General features: G+C 39.5%; 1 long non-coding RNA gene across 1 annotated transcript; it reads left to right on the forward strand.

Annotated features, from left to right (window-relative positions):
• Positions 1-5806: 5806 nt before the first annotated feature.
• On the forward strand, positions 5807-7620 carry LOC142157678 (uncharacterized). Its single transcript, XR_012692563.1, has 3 exons — positions 5807-6508; positions 7174-7270; positions 7606-7620. It is a non-coding gene; the product is annotated as an uncharacterized LOC142157678 (long non-coding RNA).
• The last annotated feature ends 3984 nt before the right edge of the window (positions 7621-11604 follow it).

An 11604-nucleotide genomic window follows, 5' to 3' on the forward strand; every position in this document is an offset into this window, starting at 1 on the left:
GTTTCAAGCAGAATTAAGAGCACATCAAGTATGGAGTAATTTCTATTTGGAAAATGTGTTTTCTACAAAACAAGATACATTTTGTAAGTACCATCAAGCTTGTTCGTGGTAATGGTTTGTGTGGGAGGAACCACTGAATAACCTCCAAGAACAGACTATGGAATGTGACTTATATTTATACTGCCATTGTACTGTGTGTGGGCAGAAGACCTGGGGGTATATTCACTAAACTACAAGTTTGAAAAAGTGGAGATGTAGCCTACAGCAACGAATCAGATTGTTGTTATTTATTTAGTACATTCTACGGAATGACAGCTAGAATCTGATTGGTTGCTATAGGCAACATCTACACTTTTTCAGTTTAGTATATCTAGCCCCTGATTTCTAAAATGTACAGTGCACATGCCTGTATTTATAGAAATGTAACATAGGCTCAGGCCTAGGGTCGCATCGTTCCTTGTTTCATTTTGTTTATGTATACCTGGCAGCAAAAGAAATAGTGATAGTATTTAATTACTGATTGAATGCACTTGTTTCTTTTATAAAGCCTGGATGAAGGAGAGGTTGGAGCCTTAGGGGTAAACTGCGGGTTTGAGAAAGTGGAGATGTTGCCTATAGCAACCAATCAGACTCTAGCTGTCATTTATTTAGTACAATCTACAAAATGATAGCTTAAAATCTGATTGGTTGCTATAGGCAACATCTCCACTTTTTCAAATCCGCAGTTTAGTAAATGTTCCCCTTAGAGTGCTATGGTGATTGGGGTAGACGAGAGCTAAAGCTAAGGTAAAACCATTGGGTACAAGATATTTATATCAGTGGTTTGTGTATATATGTATTCCAAGGGAAAAAAATATTTTATAGGTTGGATGTATTTGAATTTTATTTTTATATTAATGTTCAATTAAATATTTGGGGCAAAGCCATTCTGTGACGAGAAATATAGTTTTCTGCAAATTTTAACTTCAGTAACATTTTTTAGTTTCTATCAGACAGAAACTTCTATTGAACGAGAACAAGGATTTCCCACTAAAGGGTAGGCAGGGCCTGATTAAGGGTTCTGGCCGCCCTAGGCTAATACGGCCGCAGTGCCCCCTCCTCCGAATATATAGGTGTATAGGAACACTCCTGAATATGAATGTTCAGGTGTATTCTCCAGCATTCAAATTTAGACAGATTGTGCCATTGTCTCTTACCTGTCCTTGCTCTTCTCTCTTGCAACTTTGTTATCCTCTCGTTGGCTTCTGGAAAGTTGGCGTCCTTTTTTGAAAATGCAAAAATGTATTATAATGCAAACCCTGAATGATTAGGCCCTTTAGTTAAAACAAAACACTCCATTATGGCCAGCTAAAAGTACCCCATTGGACAGGCATATATAAGCAATATCTGAATATTTGTTGTCAATCAAATACAAACCTCTACCAGCCCCATCTCACTAATATTTAGTATTCTAGTGATTGCTGAGACCACCCATGTGACCACCACACAATCATGAGATTCTGCCCCCCAAAGCTGCTCTATTTTTTAAAAAGCCCCTGCAGCCATTCTCCTTAACCACAACCCCCCCGCACAGCCATTTTCCTTAACCCCTGCTGCAGCCATTTTCTTTACCTCCCACCCTGCATCCATCCCCCTTGCAGCTATTTTCCTTACCTCCACTCTGCTAGCTAGCTATCCCCCCCTGTCACATCAAAACTCCCCCAGTCACATATATCAGCCCCCCTCCTCTGCCCTCCTTCATACATATCAACCTCTCTACCTCCCTATAGATTTTCATGGCAGCCCGATTGGCTGTGTGTTGCTAACCACTGACCACCAATGCTTTTGATCGTCGAGCCCTCCACCCCCCCCCCCCCTGCCCCCCCCGCGGCGATCCCCAGCGGCGACCCCCCCACCCCGGAAAAAAAAATGAATGAAAAAAAAAAAAAAAAAAAAATTTACATTTTTTTTTTAAAAAAAATAATAAAAAAAAAAATAATACCCACAGTGCAGCGCCCCCCGGGACCCAGCGCCCCAGCCTGCAGCCTGGTCAGCCTAGTGGTTGATCAGGCCCTGAGGGTAGGTGTCACTAGACGTGATACAGAGCCTGTCTTTAGTCACTAGAAGCAGTCTTACATTACTGTCTGACATGTGGATTATGGTGCACTATTTGCACAGCATAGTAATATTGTTTCAACAAAGTGTAAATAAAGTAAAGTAAACATTGTGATTGTCTGTGTGAGTACAAGGGGGTTGGGAATGTTACATCCCAGAGTACTATCTTTACAAATCCGGTTGCGGTTTGGTCAAGTTGGGAGGTGCCCTCAAAATCAAGACATGGAGTTTTCTGGTTATCTAAGATAAAGCAGCATAATTATCAGTAAAGTTTCATTTAAGGCATAAATGAACCAAGAGAATGAGGAGACATTTGACTGTAAGAATTATATGTGTCACTTGTGTATTTGAAGCTTTATTTTACATTGAGCAAACTGCGCCTAGGCATAAGCTTTTCTGCTACAGTGCAACTATAAGGCACAAAATGTGATCCATTCAAAGTTTATGACCAGACCTCTCTGCCAGCTCCCCTGGACAGCAATGAACACCCCTGAAAACATACTTGAAAACTCCCTCTGGTAGATCCCGGAGAGGAGGTCAGCCGACAAGTGTGGGAGGGGGGCATGTGTCACAGTAACCCCGGCCCTTTTTGCGATTCATGGTCATGTGTGGTACAAATCGCACCATTAAGCCCCATCCCCCTCCCGGGATCCAGGAGAGTGCTTGCTCTTCTGAATGTCCAGGAGGACTCTCTGAAATTTGGGAGCTTCTTGGACATTCCGAGAGTAGGCCTAAAAGTGAACTCTCTTCACTCACATTTCAAAATTAAATCTCGTTTTTGCACAGCTTGGCAAACTAGCCTACTCCATACTTATCAAGGAATCCCTTACTCTGTTTAACTCCTCCCATTGGCTGGTGAAAGCTCTTCTGCAACCGCTCCACAACCAATGTACTTGTTAACAATGTACTAGCAGAATTCTAGGCACATTCAATAAAGATTATTTTGCACTATGCCTTGACTGTTTTGTGCTTCCTAAATGAGGCCCTGTGAGTTCACTAATTAGTATGTAGGATCTTAGCCTGTGGTAGATATATACAGTAGCACTTCCAAATGTAATCCATTAGAAAATTAATAGTCCAAAGCACAGGGTTGTAGTACAAATATAAACTTACAATTTATTTAAATTAATTTAATGCATTTTTTGTACATGCAAATTATTGTGTTTAAAAACAAGAAAAAAGTGGATTCCTTTGTAATAAACATACGGGACACAGGCAAAAATTATTTATGAAACATAGGATTATAGCTACTTAATTTTTCTAAAACAGGGATATAGATTATGAAAGTTAGAAAATCAAGCTGCTTTAACAGAATGACCATGGGCCCGATTCATCAAAATTCGCAAACGCATACGCATCTGCTAAATGGCTCTGCGCATGCGCGAAACGACGCTTAAGCAGCGCAAATCACTACATACGCTACTCAAGCACGGCAGATACAGCTCTCAAAAGGCGACTCAATCTCAAACTCCAACGCAAATAGATTTGAGATGACTGCTGACCACTTGAGAACATATGGGTGGGAATGGGCGGAGAGTAGGCGCGGACTGGGCGGAGATGAGATAGTACTTGAGTAAAGTAAGCGTTATGCTTTTTCACTTGAGAATAGTAGGCGTTCCCTCTGCCCAGATGAGTGAAACTGACGTCACTCCTGTCTCAAATCTTTCACAAAAGTTAAGGAAGGCCAGGGTCATGTTTAACTCCAATACAGCTAGCTAAAACCACTATTAAACGCCTGTAGGAGCATCTTTTGCGTTTAAAATGCAAAACGAAATATGCACAACATACATACATATCAATACAGACTGCTTGTGGCAATTTTTTTTTTTTTTTTAGTTTTTTTTTTTATTGACCTTTTACATATCTTACAAATGTTCCATTAGTATGTTTGTGTAAATGAAGCTTTTTTTGCTTTACATACCCCTTTCTAATCAATGCAATTCGCAAGTGCAACATGTTTGATGTTATTTTGGCCCTTTGGCCTCAATCCGGAACTGCCGGAATGCCGGAATTAGTTAGCTGGAAATAGCGCCCTCTGCTGCTTACTGCCTCTTCAGTAAAGAGGACTGCCTTTTATAGGCCTGTACACTGCTAGCCACATATCTTCTCAGCATTATGGGGAGAATCCAGGTCACAGTGCATTCCGGCTGCCGGAATGGTTGCCTCAGTGCATTCCACATTCATTCCACTGCCGGAATGGTTGCCTCAGTGCATTCCACATTCATTCCACTGCCGGAATGGTTGCCTCAGTGCATTCCACATTCATTCCACTGCCGGAATGGTTGCCTCAGTGCATTCCACATTCATTCTACTGCCGGAATGGTTGCCTCAGTGCATTCCACATTCATTCCACTGCCGGAATGGTTGCCTCAGTGCATTCCACATTCATTCCACTGCCGGAATGGTTGCCTCAGTGCATTTCACATTCATTCCGGCTGCCGGAATTGTTGTGCACACTGCATGGGTAATTATTTCATTTTATGTAAAATGTCTCCCAAACAATAGACTTTGTCATAAATATTTATGATAAATCTCCAACCATTCTGAACAATTACCAATATCATTAGTCTCAATATGTTACATGCCTGATTTGACAGTTGGTGATGGTGCGTTTGCAAGAACAAATAATATTAATAGACATATAATAACTCAAAAATATATTTTAGGGTTTTACACACATGATTTATGCAAATTTAAAACAAGTGTACTATTACCACAGGGACACTTTTAACAGCAACACAAATTGTCTAAGGATATTAATGATCCCTAAGAGCCGAGGGCTGGTGAGGACTCGAACCCACGTAGCAAGCTGGCAAGGTGGATTGCCTAACTGCTACACCACTGTACAAGTGGTGATGTCAAGGGAATAGAATACAAATTAAAGATGACCAGCAACTTCTAGCATAAGTTGTTTCCCTTAAAACATGGGGAAAAATGCCAATACTTGGAAATATTATACCCAGAAAGATTTGGTGCATGCAGAGTCACAATTTATGCATATTGAAATATATCCATGTTGATAAATACAAATCAAAAATAGAACATTTATTGCTCCCATTTCTACAATTTGATTTGGTGGAGCACTTAGCTTTTTCCACTGTTCCCAGTACAGAATTCACATGTCTTTGAAATCCAAAGTCTTTGCCAACAACTGCTTTGCTGTGTTGTAGCTGATAACACTGTTGAACATTACATATAGCCACCTTACACACCAAAACATATACTAAGTCACAGAGTGGAATAAATACCTTCAAACTTGTAAATATACCAAGGTTAGCCACATACACGCATCATTCAGGGTTCAAACTCATTACCTTGTTGTTGCAAGCTCATTTCTTTATTCACTGAGTTATACTTCACATTGAAACACCAACACCAAACTGCACATTAACTAGTTAGCACAGCTGAATGACTGTCTTAGACCTGATAAATTGGCCATGTGGCAATTAATATGAACAGCATGATGGATAACGTGGTATTAAAATATTAACCCTAGATAAACACACACACTAATAAAAACACTGTTTTACTAAAGCAGCAGGAGCTGCAAAAACGTCACCAAACAAACGCGAATTAAGCGCGTTTGCGAATCTTACGCTAAATACAAGCAGTTGCACATAGTTCGAACTTCTGGACTTAGTATTGGGGGGGTGAAATACATAACCACTACACTATCGTGGCACATCTAAATGTAGCACATGCAAACGAATAATACCTCATAGAATTGTACTTAAAACTATTTTACCCATACTATTGCCACAACACTAACAGCTTAGCTCATTAATGACATCTGTAATAATCGTTATAATCTCTACTTACCTACAGAAAATAAACGTTGCTCACATGTCAGGTCACTTTTACACAAAACCACACTTGGCTAATTAGAACGCACCTGCGTGCTCCTAATGACGTGTCCGGCATACTCTCCAGCCTACTCACCTGCATTTAATTCACTAATTACAGTGTTACTTAAAAAGACCTTGCTTGGCTTTCTGTGTTGTTGGGAGATTCGCAATTCTGGGTAAGTAGCCCTTAATGGTGAAATGTTTCATAATCTCTGCAGTTTATTGCTGTACCTTGCTCAACACTCATGTTTATTTGTAGGAAAAGATATTGGTGAGATACAGATAGAAAATTATGCTGAAAGGTCATAATGGTTAAGAATTTTATGTTGAAGGTTAGTGGAAAAGTCTTTAATTAGCTGCAGAGTTTGAATATTGAGGCAACTGTGTAGACTTGGGATGTGTCTCTGCATAGATACCTCTCGACTGTAGTGACACACATAAAGATTATCCATCTATATTGATTTATTTTGTACCTGTTTACCCTCCCCTCCACAGATCTTGGTCCTGGATTGTGTTTTTTGGGTGTCTAGTGATTGCTTATTGACATTCCACATTTGTCTGTGTGTGTGGTAAGTAGAAACCAGATATTGTTTTATTACATACCCCTTGTTAAAATACTTTGCATTAAGAATGTCCATACTGTTTTTTGTTTTTTTTTCTCTTTTCTTTTTCTAATACCTTTTATTTGAAGTGTGGTTTTTCAGACCCTACCTTAAAGACACATTAACACTCTGTGCTTGAGTCATTAAGGAGAGCAAAGGATAAAAAATAAGTAAATGTTCTAGTGGACAAAGCATGTTACAATGTAAGGGGTCAATGTTGTATTTATTTTTATTTTTTTGGAACATAAATATCTTCACATTTAAAAGATCAGTGGTTAAATCATGTGCAAGCTTAGTCAAGGGTTGATTATCTAAGGTATGGTTATTCAAAATGGGAATATGAATAGACATGGTCTGGTGTGTTACTGAAATGGTTTATATGTGTAATAATAGGGGAAAAACCATGCCTACCTGTATTTTACCTTTACAATGTGTGTAGAAAGTATAGCTTCATGCCTCCAAGTTTAGCCTTAATGTCTTTAGCTAAATGCACGTTAATGGGGTAGTTTAAATCAACAGCCTAATGTGGCAACATAATTAATGTTTGGTTTTTCTACAGTTTATTGATCAGCACATATAGTGTTGAGAAGTGCACATTATTGACACTTTATTTGTTTTTCTTATATCTACAGCCTTTAGATTACACTTGGCCTGCAGTGCTGGCTTTTCTGCCATTGCACTTCCTTTTGGAGTTGGTGGATGTTGCCATGGTGAAGGGTGTTTTCAAATGTAAGTAGTATAGTGCTATCTGCACTAAAATGTGATTGGCCAGTGAGTGTGCTCCATAAAATAATGTCGTCGTTACTAAGCCTGCAATGTGTGGTTGCACAAACAAAACATAGGGGCAGATGCTAGCTATGTAACATATGGGTTTGGTGTTTCAAATTAAGTCAAATAGTGCATTCAGAATCCTAGGTATAGTCCAAACACACAAGCCATTATTATACACTATAATATTACTGGCTTTTTTACACATGCCAATACATTGCTCAATCTCTTGATATCAAAATGCAAGTTGTCTGACCTAATATTGCCATATTAATTTGTTGCCTTTCGTTCAACAGGGTGTGTTGGCGTGGATTTAGGATTTGTGCAATTCGTGTCTCACTACATGTTGTTGAATTTCTCCAGACCTCCAAGCCTGCTTATGTCTCTCTTCAGTCTGGCCAGATTGTCATCTCTTAATCCAAGGAATTTTTACACACACAGACCATTACCTTGTTTGCTTTGTTTTTGTCAGCACATTTGAATTCATATATGTAATAAATCTAGCCTATGCTGCAAATGTGTCAGCAATCAGTTGTCATGCCATTTTGTACCATTACTACAGTGCACTGATTAATATTTTAATACCCATAAATCCATGTGTAGTGCTTTCAAAACTATTGTGGAACAGGTTTTATTTTAAATGAATATATGATATCTAGGTGTGGTTATTTTCTCCTTTGCCACAGATACACCATAGCCTACAAACACGCTCAATGGGGTAAATGTATAGTTTTAGAAAATGTCTATAGTGTGGAGGTTTGTATGTGTGTTTGGTGCTTAGTAGTAAATTGTTTGGACACTTTCAGCTTTTAGAGCGAACATGTGATGTGCGTAGGAATATAGGCATCACATTACAGGTAAATGTATATAAAGAAAGCAAAAGTGTTAGCAGTGTCAGGTCACACACTACCAACTTTTGGCCCTTGGCCAAATGGGATAACAATATTTTTCGCTTGTGCTAGTGGCACTTTGTTTCAAAGTGTTCCAACACCCACATGCCAGACACAAACCCCACACTAACAATTATGGGGAATGCATTAGGGCACTAAGCTAGTGGAGTCTTGCTACAAGGCCATAATACCATCACCTAGGGCCTGAATAATTAGTAATCTTCTTATATTGTGCAAAAGGTAAGATGCTTATTGTTACGAAGAAACGGGGAGATAAGAGTGAAGCAAAGATGGATTTTCATCCTAGCGTAAGAAATTCGTCACTTATGCAGTGGCTTTTGCTTCTTATCTCCCTTTTCTGAGCATGAACAGAGTGGATTAGCTTAAGATAAGCAAAAAATGACAGATAAGATCCTTAATGAATCAGGCCCCTAGTTTGCTAATTGGTCAAGGCAGCTATATGTAAACTTACAGCCACCATAGATACTCCACATGAGAACTAGTTACATTAGTCTGATTACCCATTGTTAGGCAGCAGTCACTTGATATGTTTGCTGAACCTGATAATGCAGGTCTCCAATGTTATTGTGGTGTAGAAATGTGAAATTTATTCTCAATACCATTTTCATGTAGCTTGCCCTCTGAAAGTGGAAAGTAGTGACAAATTAACATTCCACCTTTGTTTCTCTTCAAAGTGTGTGTCGTAATACCACCTATGTCTGTTTAAACATGCTAGTCAATGTTAACAATATTTTGCAGCATTTGTCCATGCCTTGGGCAAGGGAAGTACAAAGCCTTAATGTACAGATATCCTCCCTTTAGGATTATGGCTCCATGTTCAAATTCCTTTACCACCATCTAATCCAGGGGTGGGCAAACCTGTCCTCAAGGGCCATATCCAGTTCATGTTTTTAGGATTTCTTTAATCATGTACAGCTGAGTTAATCTATTTGGCTGGGTCAGTAATTATCCCACCTGTTTCTACAGACAGAAATCCTAAAAACATGAACTGGATATGGCCCTTGAGGACAGGTTTGCCCACCCCTGATCTAATCCAAGAGTGTTGGGCCGAGCACACAGTATTTTGAGGGATTAATGTCTGGTAGATATTGTTGATGTTTACATTGTTAGGTGAGGCATCCAGTTTTTTTGGCTTATAGAGGGTGAACATGTGCAATGGGTACCTGTGTCTGTATTGGCAAGAAATCACAACATACCAAGCTTCAAATGATAATATGTTGCCCGTTATATAAAATTGCTTGGCCTTGCATAAATGTTTTCCAAAACTGGAAGGGAGCCAAATCCAAGTGACGTGCCCACTTTAACAATGAATGTATCAGTGTACATTACGTAAGAAACTCTAGGGTCTGTTTGTTATAATAATGTATTCAAGGTTCCAGATTGGTTTAAACTATCATGGATTGGGGGGATCAGATCATAGTTTGGAAAAGTCTTTACAGGATAGAGGAGTTTGGTGGACAAACTACCTCTTGGAGTCTACTTACTTGTATTAGAGTGTGCTTCTTTGCCTGACCAAACCATATCTATACTCCAAGCTTTTTCATTTGCGTCTTACATGATTAGTCAGACACACAGCACTACATACACCCTTATAGTGTGTCAAACTGTCACGTTAGTCTGTATTTCTTGATCCGAATCAGGGACCCTTGGGATTACCTGCAGCAGGTGTGAATCTGAACAGAGCAGCCTGGATGATCTTCCTGCTCATGTTCTTGCTGATTGTCCAATCTAGCAGGGGAATGAGCAGTCTGAGAATGTGGACACAAACACTGATTTTGTAATGCAGCCAGAAACACTGGGGCCAATAACTATCCACTGGAGAGAAGTGTGTTGTTCAGGCAATGAACAGATCACAGCAGCAGCTTTAAATAGTTTGTCCCAAGCAACTATTGGCTGAGCACTTAATGGGATCACAGGTGCTGAATCTAGTTGATCTGGAATGATCACCTGACTGCATCCAAGATGCCTGTGCACATGCAGCAGAACAAACAGTGTGTGTTTGATTACAAACGGAGCTGTGGAGGACGGGAATGTTGCTGACGACCAGAAGGCACCCAGGTAGCCGTGATATGACAGCGGCTGATGGGGTAAGTGCACCTAAGATCCAAATGTGAGACCCAACCTATATGTGCTTAGTGCAATAAGGTCATGAGGTTACATGTAAATAACTGTTATGCTAAATGACGTCGAGTGTACCACACACTGTGCATTAGCACTAATCTTAAATACAAATCACTTATTAGATTTTTAGAATTAGCACAGATTCTTACCTGTACAAAATAGTAGTTAACAATATTTGTCCTGTGCCATCATGGGAAAAAAAAAATTACAATTTATTTGGGTTACCTTAACACCTGTCTTTTGTGGCTCCTTTGTGTCAGGTTACAGTTTGCAAATGCAATACTTTCTTGACAGAATGATTTGCCCTACCTCTAAAGGGGCACTGTAGTTGCACGTTGTGTTTGCAATTATTTAGTCAGGCAAATAAAGAAACACTGTGGCAAAAGCATTAAGAAGCTTACCTTGATACACTTCTTGTTTAAGTCTTCTTCAGCAAACCATGGGCCAGAATCATTCTGGAAAGGTAAGGCAAAGTAACTAAGCAAGGGCAAAGCATGTCAGTTTGGAGGGGGATGTAAACCAAAAATGTCATTGGAGATGTAATTTTGGGGTAGGAGAGGTCCTACCTGACATGAACATTTCAGTGTACAAATAAGCTATCAAGTATTTGTGCGGTACATTAGGATACAGACTTTTTTTTATTTTCGTGCTCTAAACCTATTGCTATTTTGCACCACTTGCATTTTAAAAGGCTTTTGAGCAGCATTCAGAAATATGTATCCTTGACATCTAGGTTCATTACTCAATCAGGGCCATGGCATGGTTTTGGTCAGCACACTGATATTAGATACATATTTGTTTGAATACGTTAATGAATCAGCCAGTTTGTTTGGAGATTATACTATGGTTAGACTTGATAACAAGCATTGTTATTACAAAAAACATTATGGAATCTGCTGTAAAAAAGAAACAGACATTTCAGTAGTAGGAATTTTTTTATTATAAAAAAAAAAAAAATATACATATTTTCGTCATATATTAAACTATATTTGTTAGGTTAAAACAATACAAATTACTTTTTCCGTGTTTTTTTAAAGCCGGTTGGACGGGAGGCTCCCCTACTCTGACTTCTTGTCACCCGTGATGTAGAGGAGTCAGAGGAACCAGGCAATGGGGCAAGGCAAGCGGGTTGTGTCCGACGAGGTGAAGGTGCAGGGTCAGGGGATGGGGATGGGGCCACGACAGGCGAGGGGGAAGTGGGCACAACAGGGGATTGGCCATAGCCACGAGCAAAGGCAAAACACATAAGACGACATAGTTCGG

The sequence above is a fragment of the Mixophyes fleayi genome, chromosome 5 (assembly GCF_038048845.1).
Source record: "Mixophyes fleayi isolate aMixFle1 chromosome 5, aMixFle1.hap1, whole genome shotgun sequence".
Lineage (NCBI taxonomy): Eukaryota > Metazoa > Chordata > Amphibia > Anura > Limnodynastidae > Mixophyes > Mixophyes fleayi.